An 18,575-nucleotide genomic window follows, 5' to 3' on the forward strand; every position below is an offset into this window, starting at 1 on the left:
TTTTCCCCACCTGCTTTTCAGGAGAAAAAGTCCCATAATCTGCTCTTCTTTGTATTTGATTTTAATTGAGTAGCCTTGTTATAAATTCAGTAACCAGAGGAGTCTGTTGTTGCTGTCTGAGTGATTGAAGGGTACAGGCTCCAAGATAGAGTTTTGTACATAACCAGCATAGAAAAAGAGCAATATGATACGTTCTGCTGATTTTTAACTCCTGTAACCTATATTTCAATTTTTGCCAAAATCAATAGAGTCATGGAACACTTAGAAACTTGAAGGGTTGATATTATTAGGGTTCATAAAATTGCTGTGGGATGGCTCAGCCATTGAGATTAACTGGGCCTGCTCCAGCCTGCGGCAGATCAATTACCTTCAGGCTGTCTTCTCTTAATAAAACTCTTCAGGCAATTTATTTCAACAGGTGCCACCCACAGAACCTGGCTACAAAGGCACATACAATTACACTAAACAATTCTAAAGGTTTTAAAAGTTACTGTAAGTGTGAAAAAACAGAACATCACATTCCTAAATGTAAAGGTGCCCATATTCAGCAAGCATGAATTGCTATAGAAAACCTCCAACACTACTTCAGAAAAGCTGCAGTAGAGCAGTACACCTCTAAAAATAAAATGACATTTGTTTCAATCTATAAGATACGAGTAGTAAGAAACAAAGCTTGGGTTTATATCATCACAGGAATTGCGTATTTTTTTGAGAAGCACTATGTTTAATATCCAGCATCACGTTTCAGACAGTGGAGCTCATTACTAATCCTGCAAACTACAGCGAAAGGAGTGATTCCAATAAATCTTTCTGTTTATAACAAAAAATGAAGGGAAGGAAAGAAATATGTCTCTGAAAATAAATTAAATTTTTCTCAACTCTCAAGGGTGCTGACAGACCTATACATGTACATAGGAGAGACATCATCTTAATCAGATTGTCCTGACTTCTTTTGTCAAGGGAAAGCAAAATCTGTAAGAGTTTGTTCCACAGTTTTGTGGTGTCCCAGGACAAGGCACATTGTGGAACATGAGATTTCTGTTTCTGGTAGGTGTTCTCGATCTCTTTGCTCACACATTTTCTGTGATCACTGGATATTTCCAAATCACTGTGACAGATATCAGCAATGTCAGCTGGATAGCGGTTGTGACACACTGTCAGCAGAAATAATTCACAGTCCTCAGGAATAAGCCCCTGCTAGTGAAGCACATTGGCCTGGGCAGCTCCTGTACGTTCTCTAACAGCATTTGTTCCTTGGGATGCTGGACGGGCACACCTCATTACCCAACAGTCCAGAGCTGGCGTTCCTCCCCCCACTCACCCTTATCTTCTGTATTGTTTCATTACACCAGTTCTCTCTTTTTCTCTTGCCTCTAGTGAGACTTTTGCTTTCTAGTTTCTTACCAATACCAACCCTTTCTCTCTCCAGCCACCTTCAAGGAGATCTGAATAAGGGTGCCTGTAGAGACTCCCTTTTCAGTCTGTAATGATGTTTCTTGTACTGCTCTGCTTTGTTCCAGTGGAGCTGCCTCAGAGTGAATTCTGTAGATTTTGTGACAAGGCTGCCGTGCCACCTACCACAGGGCTTTGCTTCTGAGAGGTTTCTGTTGATCCCCCACACTTTCACACGTTCAGCAGCAGACTTAATAATAGCAGGGCTGCATTGTAGCAAGTTAGGGAACTTCAGGCTCCCTTTCCTTGGTTCATTTAATCCAAGGTTAGCATGCAATGAAGGCATGTTCTAGAAAGTACGTCTCTTCAGAAAACCACCGTATGACTGCTGCATGGTTAGATGTACTCAACCTAGCATTAAATTAGCCATTTTGAGTGCTGACAGCAAGAGAGCCGCAGCAATGTGGAGCTCAGAGCCTCAGGTAACTAACCAGGATGTTAGAGTGTTTTGAGCTTCACGCCATATGGCCATATCTGACTTAACTCATTATTTATACTACTTGAGCTTCAGTCACAGAGCAGAAAAATTCTTACTTACAGGAGGATCTTGAGGAAAACATTAATATTTGGGACCTCTTCTTGTGAAGACCAGGCTGAATATAAGTGCAGAAGACAAAGGAGTCTTGTAAGGTAGAAGTGAAGATGTGGGATTGCCATTGGAATTTGTACATGGAGGAATTTGCTAGGGAAAAACAAAAACAGCAGAATGCAGTGGGAAATGATTATAGTGTGTACCTTGTCCTATTTAACAGCTTTGTGGGACCAGTTCACTTTCTGCAGGATACAAATATGCCCCCTTGAGCTAACCCCTTTAAACATACATTACCTGTATTCTGAGGAGGAAAAAGTATGCTCCTAGTAGGTTAGTAATCCAATCTCTGCTTGCACATGTTTGCTCATATGTATCTTCTCTCACTTTTCATGTTGCAGTTGCACTAACTTTAACATATATATATAAAACACCATGTAGAAGTGGATTATCTGTGTCTGTATGGCTAACCACTCATACAACCAAAACCTTGCTTCTACTAGAAACAAGTAAGAACAATTTACCTAGCTTGCCTACCCTGGCAAAGCAACAAAAGAAACAAAAAATCACGTATTTTGAATTAGAGATCCTAAAGCCCTTCTATCTTTGACATGGAAATTACTTCCTTTGTTTTTATAATCTTGATTATAAGCCTCAAACTTCCTGCTGCCAGAAAAACACTGAAGAACATTAGTGACTCAGAAAACCTAATTAGTCTCCACCAGAGTTTTCCTTATTTCTTTGCTTTCAGTTTCCAGTACCATGTATTCATGCTACCTTAAGTGCTTCCCTGCAGCTCTGAAGGAAAAAAAAAAAGTTAAATAAAACCAGGGCCACTAAATACTATGACCTCAGGAAATAAATTCTGAGAACCTTTTAGGTAATTCTAACATATTTCCAGTTACCCTTCTTTCCTTGCTGCACAGATGAAAGCAGCAGAGGCGTTCATTTGCCCTATTGAGCAGCTGACTGGGAAGATTTGGCAATGCCCCTTCCTAAGTCATGGAGTGTGATCATCTCCTCCCAACTGAGGCCTGGAATGTTTCTGTAATTCTTCACAGTTCTGAAGACTTTTAACTCCTCTGCATGACATAATCTCCTTACAGATTTCAAAATGAAGATCTCTTGCTGTACATGCCACATTCTCATTGCGTGGCATTTGGCCACTGTGAGTAGTCATGCTAATTTGGCATAGATGCCATGATTCACAGCCACAGCAACTGCATCTCATTATGCTTCTATTTGGAGGAGCAAATTACAGAGTAAGTTATTCGAGGACCACAGAACTCAATATTTACAAGCAGAAGTGATGGATCCGGCTTCCCCTAACCTGATTTACTAGCCACGGTGGTTTTACTTAATTTTTTATGGAGTCGGTGTTTATCTGCTGTTTCTCTAAGTAGCAGCTGCCAAAAGATGCATCAGAGAACACGGAGGAAACAGCTTGCAGCGACAAGCAGAAGCTAAGTGGTAACAGCAGAACAGGACCATATGAACATGGGCTGAGCTACTCCCGTATCTCATGGCAGATGCTCGCTGTGTGAGATTGAGAGTATAGACACCACTTAGGGTGGAAGTGCAGGAAGGTCAGCAGTGGACTTAGCAACAGGAGGAAAGCAATGATCTGGAAGTGCTCACAGAATAGCTTTTCAGTGAACAATTGGCAGAGCAGCCAGATGTGAGAGACGGTGGGGCTCTTGAAATATGTTGCCATATTGAAGTCAGTATATCTGCATCGCTGGAGATTTACTGGCAAATCTGTTTTGGCAAGAGAAGCTTGTGGACCAGTGTGAAATACAAACAGCTGTATCAGGAACAGCAGCAGGGTCTAAGCTCACCTGTTCAGATGTTAGCAAGTTTATTTCTGTTTCACTCTTTGCTTGACCTGATTTTCATTTCGGTCAGGATTCCAGAATGCGCTTTGCTGCCCTGGTTACTGGAGGTTGAGAAGAGGCACATTAAGACAGTGATAGAAAGTACCTCTGGCAAACTGAGCAACATGGCAGACAAGACTGAAGGCAAGATAATCCTACACATCTAACACTCCTTAAATGACAAACGAAGTCATGGCTTGGGAATGCTGTTTGCTTCCTGTATATGACTGAGAAAGGGTGAACTCTTTATGAGAAACTGAGGTGACTAACACAGTCACTTTGAGCACTGCAGGGCATCCTTTCTTGGTAAATGTGGTCTCTTTGCTAGATATCTTATAAAGAGGAGGGGGAAAAAAGGATACTGAGGCTACAAACCCTTTAATCTATACCCATACAAGACTAAAAATGTGATGCAAATTTTACACCGAAAAATTTGGAAAATGGTACTTGGAGTCCCTGTTGGTGACTAAAAATAGTAGTTGCATCTTCTCATCTCCTTCCTCACCTTTTCAACTTTTTGACAATCTGTCTCAGAGCATGATCCTAAATACTTCATTATACATTCTTAAACTTCGTTAAGAGTAGCGTGGCACCCAATTCAGGCTTTAAAGTCTGTGTTCACAAAACATTAAGATGCACCACAGTGTCAAGCATCTTGATGGAATTCATCCCCTTTTTTTCAATTTGTTCCTGTGGAAATTTGTAGTGATCATGCCCTTACAGTATGTCGAAGTCCAGCCCCTCCTTGTTTTTGACATTATTTCTCTAGTCTCTAGATTTACTAAGAAACAAACAGAGCTTTTTTTTTCTGTTGGAATAGGGCATTTGTCTGTGCCTGATCAGCTGTGTTCACAAAAAGGCTCAATTCCAGCCCAGTCTGAAGCTTATTTTTGAGGTCACAGTGCCCTCTACTGTCCAATGCATCCTCTCTGCTGCAGCATCGTCACAATTACAAAGAGCAGCAGGTGAAATAACACATTCATTTATGTTTCAATATACTCTTTCATCTGGGCTAGTAGACCAAGTCTGGGGCTGTTTCATTGATTGAAAAGAAAACAGATTGGCCGGGCCATTGTCATTTCTTGCTGACTAATGCTGCTTTGTCAGAGTTGTTGGTAATTTAAATTAAACAACTTATCTATGCAGATCTTGAATCACACCTGACTTGTAAATGTTGAGAAAGTCTACATAAGGAAGCACTTGGAGATGCATGCAAAGTAAGAAGAATCAGGCCTGTGTTTCAGGTACAAATTGTAAATACCTCTGCCACAGATTTGTATTGCTCCCGGTGATCATTCCAGCTCTGCAGATACAAATTACCTGTTTCACACAGAGGTGCTCTTTACAAGCTCCTCTTCAATTTGTGTTTGCCTTCACTCTCTCCATGAGTGCTGTGTGGCAACGTAGGTGGTTTCACTTCCCTGTGAGTGCTGCCTGGAGCACCACAGACTGTCCTGTGAGAATGCCTGGGACCATTGCTCACAAGTAACCACAGACCCTTGGTGGCACTCCCTCTCTCCCCATAAGCCCCATTTACATTTACACAAGGCATGGACTGCTCTGCCCATTCCATCCCTACCATTAGAACTTTAGATGTTACCAAAAACAATTCAAAAGAAGTATCTATAGGCAAGAAAAATCTCTAGCCTCATCCATTTCTCAAGAAGCATGCAGCTGTCAGCACTGAAGAGATTATGTGAGTGGAGGGGAAAAACTCCTAAAATACACTGTTTGTTTCATATTCTCAATTTCTTTTTAGTTTGACAGAATAACTCATTATGCTTAGACAGCAGCAGCTGACTTACTGTTTCACAGGGCAGGTGCAACCACTCCAGTTCCTCACTGTGCTACAACTTGTTTCCCGGTAAGGGATGTCATAGCATGACTCCCTGTGGCATGACATGTGGGAGTTCAGAGGATTTTTCTTCCTGAGAGATTCCATTCATGATATATATCAAGGTATATGTTGATGATGGACTGAAGCCTGAATATAGGATGGCATTCATTTTCTCCTGCTAGCCCCACAGCAAAATGAGGAGAATTCACTAAACAATGCACTTTCAAATGTGCGCATACAAGTGTTTGTGTTTGCATGCATGTGTATATAAAAAGCATCTATAGAATACTAAAAATCCTGCACTGCTGGGCATGGAAGGCATATTTCACAAGACAGACCTGTCTTTAGCCATTTCTCTCATGCAGCTGTCATGTCACAAAGTCACAGAAAATTTGAGTGAGTAGAGCTGTGGTTTCAGAATGAGTCCCAGGGTTGCACTGCAAGGAAACTATGGCCCTCTAGTAATCCTGGATTTTGCTGAAGAGATACTTCACATACTTTTAAAATTGCCACTTAATGGAAGGAGAAAAGGATGTCAAGAGCAGAATGCAGAATAACTGTCAGAAAAAGATGATAAAGTTTTACAAGATATTTTCTCTTTAGAGAAGACTTTCTGATATGTTGAGGTGGTACTTGGAAAAATTCTATCTGCCTTTCAACCAGAAAAAGCTTCAATGCCCACTAACAACTCACAAACTGCCTGAGCCAGGTTTAAAGTAATTTCGTGTTAGCACACCATATGTGGAACTCCATTTTACAGGCAGCATGGAACCTCCACATTTCAGCTGTCATTATAAGCCTTATTGCCAGCATTGTAAGAAAAAATGCAGAAGAAAGAATACAAAATGGGTTATGACGGTCTTACTTTGCAGTCATCTATTAACTTTAGTTAGTACTGAGGAGATCTCAGCTAAAGGAATGTCTGATAGTGAACACTGCACTTCAGTAGTGCAGACCCACTGAAAGACAGAGACTTTTCCTAATCTCCTTTATCCCTTGCTGTCATCCTTATTTTACATCAGCCATGGTAGTTGCAAAGCAGATTTCCCCCTCCACCAAGCATATATACACAGCAGAAAACACCCTTGAATTCTACACAAAAAAAAAAAAAGATGTAAAAAGTAGCCTGGAGAAGAGTAATCAGAGGGAATGTAATATCAGTTTTCAAATAGGCAAAAGGTTGCTACAAGAAGTGACAGAAGCACTGGATAAGGAATGAAGGGCTAAAATTTCAGTCTGGGTCAGGTTAGATATTGGGGCCAATTTCTAAAGAAAGAATAGTTAAGTAGCAGAATCTTTAAAGGACCTGTGGAGTTGCCATTGTTGGGGTCTTTTAAAAACAAAAAAGATAAACATCTTCCAGAGGTGGTTTAATTATAAACTGATCTTGGCTTGAGTCAAGGAGATGATCTCTGAAGATCATCTCCTGCCCTACCTGTTATTATTATTATTATATACTGGCTAATCCCTCAGTGAATATTTATTAAAAACATACATCCCAAGTATCCCCTGACGCAGCTTTGAGCTGGAGACCACCCAGCTCCTAATATACTGAAGAAAATGCAATGAAGAAAAATACTTTCACTGTGAGATGCTGTGCTGTTTATCACAAGGCTCAGTGTAACTTGGAGAATATCAGTCTTCAACAGTAAACTACATGGGCAACACCTTCAAACTTTGCCACTATCTGAAAAACAAGAAAAAAAACCAAACAAGAAAAGAGAAAGAATTCTGAAAGGAGAAGAGCAGGGACAAACCTGTAATATTTGCTTGGGCCTTTCTTTTGAGGTGGGAGAGCAGAAGAAAAGAAGGAAGAAGTAACACTGAGTTTGCAGTGGAAAACTAGCTCAGGTCTTAAAGAGGCACACAGGTTTCACTACAAGGTCTGCCACAGATGTACTTTGTAAGTACAGTGGATGGTCTAAAATGAGGTGATAACAAGGAAGGAAGAGAGCTGTGACAATAATTGATTAGTAGCATTGAGAATAGGGGATGTGTGAGCAGAATGAGAATGAAGATGAGTAGGTAATAAATGAGGAAGAAAATGAAAAGTCAGAGGATGAAGAAGGAAAGTCATATTAGAAAATAACCTTAAATGTGCGAGTGCAACAGAGGCCTAACTCCAACAAAGATTCTTTCAGTGCTTTTCAGTGTTTCATATGCTTTTAAAGGAGTTCTACAGGTAGAAAAAAAAAATCTAAGTGCTGAAGTGAGCCTTAGCACTTTGGCTCTGGAACCTGCATCCCCTGAACTGCTGCTTATAGTAGGTCAGACACCCTGAAACATCATACTCCCAAGGACAGGTAAAAACCAGTAAATGGTTTTTGGGTAAATTTCTCATGTATGGGTAAATTTCTCATGTATGGGTAAATTTCTCATGTAATTCAAGAGATTGAGAAGGCATCCTTGCATGTACCTTCTCTACCCTAGGAGACAATAAATGTTGCTTTCTTGGCATCCTATCCAGTCTCTTGCCCTCATTCAAGAGTGGGTCTGTCTCTTCTGTGATGGATTTTTGCTGCTGTCTTCTTTTGAACTGACTTGAGGTTTCTTCCTACTCAGGATTTCCACAAGTAAGTCCCAAAGGTCTTGTGAAGAGCCTGTTTCTGGTCCTTGCTCCTCATTGTCACTACTACCTGAATTAGAATCACAGAATGATAGAAAATGCTGTGTTGGAAGGGCCCCATCAGGATCATCGAGTCCAACTTCTGGCCCTGCACAGGACACCCTGAGAATCACGAATCACCCTATGTGCCTGAGAGCACTGTCCAAACACTTCTTGAAATCAGACAAAGCTTGGTGCTGTGACCACTTCCCTGAGGAGCCTGTTCCAGTACCCTCTGGGGGAACAGCCTTTTCCTGATATCCAATGTAAATCTCACCCGACTCAACTTCATGACGTTTCCTCAAGTCCTGTCTGTGATTATGAGAGTGAGGAGATGCATGTCTGTCACTCCTCTTTCCCTCACAAGGAAGTTGCAGACTGCAGTGAGGTCCCCCCTCAGTCTTCTCCAGGCTGAACAGACCAATGACCTCAGGCACTTCCCACATGGCTTCCCCTCAAGGCCCTTCACCATCCTCTTTTCTGTCCTTTGGATGCTCTCTAACAGCTTTATGTTTTATATTACAGCGCCCAAAACTGCACCCAGAACTCGAGTGAGTCCCTTGCCTGGCTGGAGATGCTGTCCCTGATGCCCCCAGGCCAGGGTTGGCCCTCCTGGCTGCCAGGGCACTGCTGACTCATGTTCAGCTTGCTGTCAGCCAGGACTCACAGGTCCCATTCCACAGCACTGCTCTCCAGCCTCCCATTCCCTGTGGCCACAACTGGAGTTGCCCTGTCTTGGGCACAGAATTTGACACTTGCCCTTGCTAAAGTTCAGAGAAGAACAGCTGCACCCGTTGTGCACAAAGAAAAGGAAAGGAAAGCCAAAGAAGGCAAAGAGTTCACAGCCACCTTGCAAAAAGAAAGATCACCACTGCACCTTCAAGTTTTTCTTACACTTGTCCCGTTGTAAAGTCCTTAATAAACACTGTCAGGTTACTGTCCTATCCCTGTTCTTCTCTTTGGAGTTGCCCTATCTGTGTCTTAAAGCCCCTGTAATGTTAGCGCTAATGGAATTGAATTTTTTTTTTTTTTTCCGGGGTTTAACTCTCCAGTTTCTAAAAAAGCTCTCCAAATACAGCTTGGAAGAAGAAGGAGTTCAAACTCAAAACCAGTCATATGTCTTTACTCCTCAGAGATGCCAGGGCTATGGCAGACATGTGCTTTGGACTTCAGCATTTCCATTAATAGAGAATTATTCCCATTTCACTAGGGAGTTCAGCTGAGACAACCTGATCCTTTTGCAGAGACTGTATTCATCCTTTCCAGTGTGTGATTGCATTTCTTTCATTGTGCCCACTTGAATTCAAAATCCAAAATCATGAAGATTAAGGAGGAAAATAAGTCCTTATGGTCCTGATTTTTACTCTGTTTCCTACATAAAAAGATGCTTGGATATATGAATTTTTCTAATTATATGAAATGATTTTTTTAGTATATAGCCAGTTTCAACTTAATTCAATGCTACACTTTAAAATGGTGGGGTGTGGCTTTGTAATTTGGCGACTTCTGTATTAATGACAGATCAGATAAACATGATCAATGGAGGCAAAAGGGACAAAATTCCGGGACCGTCAGCATGGTTTTCTGAGACTGAAGTGAAGGGCTGCAAATGTATGAAAATGATTGCCACAAAAGAAAATATATGCTTCTTTATGCAAACATGGAATCTGCATAGTTTTGCCCTGAGTAAGGTGCTAGGTGTGGCACGATTACCCGGTTCAGCAGCAGCAAGTCCTGAGCAGCTATTCAGTTACACAACTCTGGTGCGGAAAGAAAGCTCTAAGTGGGTGCAGACATCTGCTTTAATCCTTGCAAGGCTTCCTGAGCTTTGTAAACTGCCTTTTGTGTAAATGAAAATCAGGCTGTGTATTTTCTGCCTGGTATGGTGTTGAGTGCATGTTCCAGAAGTATTTAAAGATTACTTCTTTGTTAAGATACAGAGTGAAATAATTGTTTTGTCTACTTGGAAGAAATTAGAAGTAGTACATGTGGATACAAGCTAATTCTTTCCTCTTGTTCAGGTTCAATTATTGCAGACAACAGTAATATTTACTCAAAATAGGAGAGTAAAAAAATTTATAACTTACCATTCATAATCCAAAAAGACATTTATGTCTTGCCTGGATGCCAGCCAACCAGTAAGTAGAAAACAAACAAACAAAACTTCTGAGATAAAAACAAACCTAATCAACTTAAGAAACACAAATAGATAGGTGCTGCAGGCCAGCACGCTTTCACTCACCATGTTGATTTTGCACTTGGTGGAAAATCTGGGAAAACATACCCGAGGCAGACTGTGTTACTTATTGTGTATGGGGGGAAAAAAACCAAGGGGATATCGCTTCCTGAAGAACGTCCGAGGCTTTCCAGTGCGATTGTGCCGCAGGGGCAGAAGAGGTTCCTGGGCAGAAAACTGAGTTCTACAGAGGGATGGAGGTCAGGGGAGGGGTGGGCAGCGGGAATTTAGGCAATACCAGAGGTGGCACGCGGGGCGCACGGAGAACACCGCGTACACAAATCCCTGTTTTTCCTACCTCTCTGTTTTCCCCTCTGTCTGTTTGCGCTCCCGCCCGCCTTCCCCGGAGGTGCCGCCGGCAGAGGGCACAGGGCGCCCGCGGGACGCGGCTGCGCTCCCTCCCTGCATCGCAGGTGTGCCGCCCACAGACCATTAGCTTCCCATTAGGAACCAGCAAGCAGAAAAGTTGCTGTGTCTACCTACCTTCAGAGCAGAAGTATTTAAAGATTACTTCTTTGTTAAGATACAGAGGAAAATAATTGTTAACCCTAAGTGTTAGGGCACGGGTGAGAAACTCACTGAAACTCAATGATGCTTGTCAAGAAATAGTAAAGCTAACTGCCCTCCTTTTAATTTTTTAAAAAATTATTATTATTAATATTATTATTTCATCTAATAATAAAAGCTCTGATGGAGTGGCAGTGAATAATACAATAGATTAAACAGTCCCGTGTCTTAGGACCCCACATGGCCAAGAAGTTCGGTGATAAGCGCGTTTGTCAAAAGAAAGGTCTGGTTCCTGGAAGCGGAAATGAGTTTCTAATTCAGACCAAATGATTTTCAGCTGGAAATAAAAAGAGGAAACTATATCAGAAGTTGAAAATAAAAAGTTATTTGATAGGTGATAAAGTGTTTTAGTATTTCAGTTGAAACTGATGTAAATCAGTAAGTTTACAAGGAGTCGTGAATAGCTTGAGGACACAGTCAAATATTTTCAGTGAATACAACATTGTACATTTACTCAAAATGTGTGGGTCTTCTTGTTCTTCATTTAAATCAGCCCTTCATACTCCTCCAAATTTGATTTTTGCATTTTCATCTGATTCTGAATTAATTTTCCCCTATTTTTTCAATTTATCAGCCAACCAAAAATCATCCACAAGCCCTTCTTTTTTTAGAGTCCTAAAGGGTGCGTAAAGAGTGACAGTGAAAAGTCACTTTGCCATTACTGTTTATTTTGGTTATGTAACTGGAATAAATTATATCAGAAATAAATGTTTTTTCTGACATAGCAACAACAACAAAATATATTCTGTTTCCAGTCCCAAATATTAAAAAAAAGTGTCCAAACAAGAATTATGAGGTGGTTTATTTATTGGTATCCTGAATTTTCAAACATTTATTCCACCTTCGTTTCCTCCCACCTTTTTTCTTTTTAATGGAAGGTGGGTTTCTCATGAAATTTTGTTTCTCATGCCCATGCTTTTAGTAGCAACACAAGGTGAAACAACACAAAATTCACAGTAAAATTACCAAAGAAAAACCAGAGGATGCCTTGAAGTTGAAAAGGTTGGTTTCCCTAATGCTGAATTGAAATGTTTTAGTCTTAAAATTAGATTATGGGGAATAGCCATCCCATATTAAAATTTAAAAGTACTCTTATACCTGATAGCTCTATGTGTGGATATCCAATACATGTGGGTGGAGCAAGAAGAACAACTGGTTTATGGTGTCTTGTATATACAAATAAGGAAATCCAGTTGAAACAGATGAAACCACACTCGTGTTAAATAAACAAGCTCCCTGCTGTGGTGCTTTCCACCACAGAGCTGCACGGTACCTAAAGAATCAGGTTTATGCCTGAATTTTCTCATGTTCAGGAATCATAGTTCTCTTTATTAGCAAAAGTGCAGACCATCACGTAACATTTTTTCAAAGGCTTGCCTTTTTTTTTAACTTGTGATTTCCTCACTAGCTTGAAACATTTCATTCAAAAGCAACTTTTCAAAGTGACTTCACATGGAGAAATCTATTTTAAGGCATTGGTTAATTCAACATCAGTGAAGTGTGGAGAGAAACAAAAATGAAGTCATTGTTCATTGTGAAATTATATATGTCATATTCAATGGTGGGGGAAATTTTGCAGACCACTCTTTCCTTTCTCAATTTTATTCCAACCGATTGGTGCACTTATTAATTCTTATGGCTTTCATTAGTTAAATGAAGATGATACACAGTTCTCTGTTTCCTTTTCTGGGATCTTTTTTGTCTTCTCTAAATAATTTCTCCATCTGGATGTATGTTCAGCACTTGCCATGAATCCCAGATAAAGCAGAAATCCATTATTGCCGTCCCATTTGTTGTCTTTGTGTGTTTGGATAACTGGTTTAAGCCACAGTTGAGCAACTTATTTTATGTGGACATACTCCAGAACCAAAGCAGTAAACAGGGAATTACCAGTGTAGTCTAACACAAAAATTAGAATAAGCATTCATATTTGCTGTGTTTAGGCATGCTCACACTGGTGCTTTTTAAATTTTTTTGCAGTTAGAATCTGGTACAGCTGAAATTTGGATGTGTGGTCTGGTTTTCCTTCAGGTTCCATGTTATGGAAAACTTCTTTCTGAGCTAGAGTTGGCTTTAAACATACTGCAGTTTTGTTTATGGTCACATTGCACGTGTGACTTTTAGTATTCTTTTTTGTGGTTTGCAATTTCTCATGTGATTTTAGGTTTTAAAATGTCTGCCCTATTCTCATGTTATCATGCTCTGCATAGTCAGTGCAAAGTTTTGTGCTTGGCACATAGGGCAATTCATCTCAAAATTACATGTTATTTGCTTAATTTGGTATTTCTATTTACACTAACTCTAAATACCCACTTGGATCTTATGATCAGCTTCCAATTTATTTCTGCTGTTGCATCCGGACCATTGCTATTTATGTCTTTCTGGATTTTCCAGTGCGTCCCTTCTGGTGAAAATGTCCATTTCATTGCAGCTGCACTGTGGATTCACATTTCCAGAACAATACAAGTGTTAAAAATATTCTAAGCCATACGTTTTTGTGTGTGTGAAAGAGAGACTTGTACATTTCAGATCTTGGGTTCTGGACTCTTAGATCATTCGGGGAATCCACGGCCTTGAGCAGCTCCCGGCACAAGCTGACGCTTCCTCAGCATCAAATACTCTGTGTGTTTATGTATTTGTGGGCAAGGTGGGGACAAACCAGTCCCAAACCTGATGCCTGCTTTGCTGCCTATACCAAAGCCCCGAGGAGGAAAACATTTTGCTTTTGCTCTTGGGGAAATTTTGCATGCAGAATGGCAGCAGGGTGGGAGTTCCTGGCAATGGTAAAAGCGTGTTGATCTGATGCCTCTGTGTCATTTTACCTCCTGATTTCTTTTATGTCAAGACAGCTCAAGCCCATCCCTCAAATTTTTGACAGCAAAATCCAATTTTGGGTATATTGTAATGACAGCAACTCTGCCTTTGAGATAAATATATAGGCTATTCTTCTATAAGCAAAGCAAAGTAGAACTAAGCTCTGAAGAAGAGGACCCACAAAAAAAACCCCAACAACAAAAAACAAACAAAAAACCCCCAAAAAACAAACAAACAAACAAAAACCTAAAAAAACCTCAACCACATCCATAACTCCACAAAGAAAAAAGTAAATTAACCTCTTCAGCTCACATGAGGTCTCTTACTATTGAATTAGCAAATGGAAAGGAAGTATTCATGTGTTCTCTAACAGTTTGGCCAAGGTTGAAAGAACAGAAGAACAAAGGCATGATATTATGGCATAGAGCAAAAGAGGCTTTAAAATAATTCAGGAACAAATGTTAAAATGTTTAGGTTGGTCTCTGACAAAAAACCATAAACCTTTTAAAATAACAAACACTATAGCAAAGACTTTCTGTACAGGACTCGGAAACACGAGTCTTGCTAAAATGAGTGTGAGCTGTGCATCCACCTTTGTAATGGCTTTGAAATCTCAGCCTATAATATTCCTAGTTAGTCTTTGCCCTCATCAGCTATATAGGAAAGAAAACATTTTCTGTGACTGAAAACACAAGTAGTTGTCTGTCCAGAACTACTGGAAACCATGCCAAGTTGTCTTAAGTGCTAGATAGGCTCTACAACACATACTAATTCATTTAAGAACAACTCAGAGGTATTTAAAGCCTTGTAAAGGAAATGATGGAGGCACAAGTGTTTGACTTTTATATGTTCAGCCAAAAATGTACAAAATTCCTAGTGCATTGTAAAATGAAGCAGAAAGGAAGGCTTTAACCATCTGAAACAATCTAATAATCCTCTGGAAATGCACTGTTTGAGGTGACTATGTTAACTGAAAATGGAGAGATTAAATAAAGTCACGCTGATAAATCCCCTGAGTGCGACTAACTTATTCGTAATATCATTGGAGATGAGTTGTGTGACTGGTGTCTCAAGTCAGAAAGCTATGGCATTCAGAGGGAAGGTAATTGAAGCCTGCCACTCCAAAGCCCTCGGTACATGTTCAGGTATTATCAATGCAAATCTTACAGCCAACAATTTGCATCAAGATACAAAGTAATTCCTCCTTTGGCTGCCTTGGGATCAATCCATGAGAGAGCACAGGAAGAAATAATAATTGATGTGTGATAATGTATCAACCATGTCTTTAAGAGAAACAGAAACTGCTCTCCCACACTCGACTTTTACACCAGAGTGAAGACCAGTGAAGATCACAAAGTTCTTGTTTCAGAAAATCAGGGGGGATTTTCAACAAAAAAACCTCAGATTGAAAGCAGTTCAATTTCAGTAACCCCTGTGAAGCACAGACTGCCAGTTTAAGCATCACAATTTACTCCACCTCTGTGAGAACTCAAAGAGAGGGTTGTTTCTGATGACACCAAATACCTAAATGATTTAGGATCTATACTTAAAATTATGTATGCATTGTCCCTAGAAGCTGACTGGAAGACAGTGCACACTAGAAGTAACGACAGCATGAACTTCACCAATTCCATATAACTCCTTTCACATCATTTAAGATGCCTTAAGACACAGACACAGATAAAAAGCACAGAAATCATTCTAGTTTGAGGTGCCAAAGTCTAGAATTATTTTTGTGCTTTTTACCCATGTCTTAAGGTGTCTTAAGTGATGTGAAAGGAATTAAATGGAATTGCTGACTTCTGAAATGGGTTTTTTGTATATACTTTGTTCCTTCTCTGGCTGTCTCAGAACAGCTAACCAAAGTTAAACATCTAAATAGACAAGAGCCACAGCTGTTCAAGGAACTGTTATCAACTCCACCTTGTGGGGGATTATTTGTTCCAAATGTCATCAATTACAGATTCATCTGCAAGCATTTCCCCCCTTTTTAATTCGTCTTACTCTTTGAGCTATTCTGCAGTTGTTGGTAATTTAAACAGGCAAAGAGCCCCCTGCATATCTGAGGGCAGCCATTCAGTTCACAACCATTTCTGTAACTATTCTTCCTCAAACACAGAACACAAACCTTTGAAAGAGGTGCTCATGGAGTTTGTGAAAACATGATTCAAACCCAGGAGATTCTCTAGGACACAACACCTTAAAACCACTTAGAATTACTGCATATATTCCTGGTAGGCTTCACAATGGAAATAAAAACAATTCAGTCAAGCAAGAGGCAAAAATTGTTGCTTGAGAATGGTTGCTTGATTTTAATTTATCAAATTAGTTATTCAATGCAGATCCTGCATTGAATAGACCTATTAGAATAGACCTATTTCCCATGCTAAAAAGCCTTAAAAATACTGGATATTGATGTGTCTGATTGTTAAATTATATTTTATATTAACAAAGTTAAAAATGCTGCAGTGGTGATGTATCTAATACTCTCTGCATTGGGAGAAATCATTAACCTACTCTTCAAAAAAACCTCTCTGTCCAACTTTTCTGATAGGCATCCCCGTAGATTTTTCTTGGTTCCTCTGGTTATTACTCTGGGGAACAAGGACCAGATTCTATACTGCCTGCAAAGGTCCCTAGAGCCTCACTGACCAACCAGGACATCAGTGGCTAACTTTAATAAAGATCTCGAACATTAGACCACTGTCAGTTTAATTTTTAGAGTTATTATTAGTGATTATTGTTAGCTTTTATATATTGAACTGTTGGCATATAATCTAAATATTTTATGTGTATTTGAAATGATCATGATTCAAAATATTGTTTATTGCTCTGTAGTTCAAGTATACCATTAAATCATGGATTCATTGTGCTCCTGAACAGGAAGTTTAGAAAATAGCATTCTCCAAATAATTTGTTTTCTGTACTGCTTATCTCCAAGATAGATAATTTGGATATAAATCTGTTTTCTAAATGTGATACACAAGGCAGCCTACAGTTATCATGACTACTCATCAGTCTCTTCAAAGTAACCCTATGGGAGACAGTTTAGAACCTTCATTTTTGTTTAATCCCCAGTTTCTCTTTGGAAAATAGCAAATAAAGACTCCAATTATAGAGGTGTTTGTTGCACAGACAGCTTGTTCCCAAAAGTCTTGATTCTGCAAAGCATGAGGAGTTTTGCTGTTGCAGAGCTTGAGCACTGATTTAAATTTACACAAGCAAGGCTGCTGATTTCAATGGGACCATTGGCATAACCATGTCTTGAACCGGTGTGCAGCCAATAATTCAGATGCAGGAGAGTGCCAGTGCACGTGCCTGGTGTTACTTGTAGTCAAGAAAGCCCCCTTAGCCTGAGGTTAAGCAAAAGACTTTCACAGCATTGAATATCCATGAGAGAATGCAGGTGTTTTGCTACCAAGATGCCATAAAAATATAATGCAGAGACAAAAGGCATCATACAGAGTTACCAACTCAGCAATCCATCCTAATTTTCATACATTCCAAATGTTAATGAGATACATTAATGCCTGGTTTCAATTTAGCATAGTTCAAGGTAGATTGGAATTACCTGAGGCTGTTACCTCCTTGCTTACATTCCCAAACCAAGATGATGCTGCTGCTGCTGCTGCTGTTCCTTGGAACCTCACAGCTCTTCCATCCCACTGAGCCTCTTTGCAAACCAGGGATCTTGTGACCTAGTTGCAAAACACCCAGCACCTGATCTCAATTGGGGAACAAGATAAACTGTGGGTGCATAACAAAAACTTTTGGAGCAACACAAGGATTTTGTCAGAAGCTGCTTTAAGGGATAGCTCTTGTAGGAAGCTTGGAAGAACCCCAAGAGATCATTTGATTGTCCTAAGGCAAGATTAGTTTTAATCACATCCTTCTTGAGTAGTGCATGTTCAACCTGTTCTAAAAGACCTTGAATGATAGGTATTGCTCCTTATACTCTCTAGGTAATCCTGTACTCTGTGTCACTATCTTTCCTATTTGAATATCTTAGATGGAGTCTCAGGTAACTCTGTCTTGCTTTAATATATGCTATTATAATTTAAATAAAATCCTTTTAAATAAAAGGCCTGCAGCATTTATGGAGAGGAATTTGCTCCTCACTTCTTTACGTTCTTTACTTGTCCTGACTTAACAGAGCTAATTCCACTCTCTTCTTATACTGCCTTTCCTAGGTCTATATTTACTATCTTGGGGACCCTGAGAACCCCATATTTCAGCCATTTATTTGAGTTCTGCTGGCAGACCCAGGAGTTTTTATGAATATGATTGCAAAGCATTTTGAAAAAGAAATCATTTGTGCAACTCCATTCACGCTACAATTGTATTTAACTACAGTACAACTATCACTCCATATGAATCCAACACTTAGACTACCTTTTGTAGATGAGCAGCCCTAACAAATTGTGTGTAATCTCAGAAACATCTGTGACTGGTTCTACTACCCTCAGCAACTCGGTTGGAGGAAAAGAACAGAAGCAGAAAGATTTGGCTAAATAAGAATGATATATCAAAACACCCAATATTTTAATGAAAGAAACTGAATATCCACACATTTGCACTTCTGTACAGTTTTTGTGATATATATATAATTTTAAGCTGTTTACAAATAACATTTAATGCTTCAAATATTACATAATGTTGAT

The 18,575-nt window shown here is 39.8% G+C and overlaps 1 long non-coding RNA gene across 1 annotated transcript; it reads right to left on the reverse strand.

The window, feature by feature from the left end:
* Positions 1-543: 543 nt before the first annotated feature.
* LOC135443137 (uncharacterized) lies at positions 544-17,552 on the reverse strand. Its single transcript, XR_010438832.1, has 3 exons — positions 17,486-17,552; positions 3,820-3,917; positions 544-2,134 (listed from the first exon to the last, which is right to left on the reverse strand). It is a non-coding gene; the product is annotated as an uncharacterized LOC135443137 (long non-coding RNA).
* Positions 17,553-18,575: the final 1,023 nt, after the last annotated feature.

The sequence above is a fragment of the Zonotrichia leucophrys genome, chromosome 2 (genome assembly GCF_028769735.1).
Source record: "Zonotrichia leucophrys gambelii isolate GWCS_2022_RI chromosome 2, RI_Zleu_2.0, whole genome shotgun sequence".
Classification (NCBI taxonomy): domain Eukaryota; kingdom Metazoa; phylum Chordata; class Aves; order Passeriformes; family Passerellidae; genus Zonotrichia; species Zonotrichia leucophrys.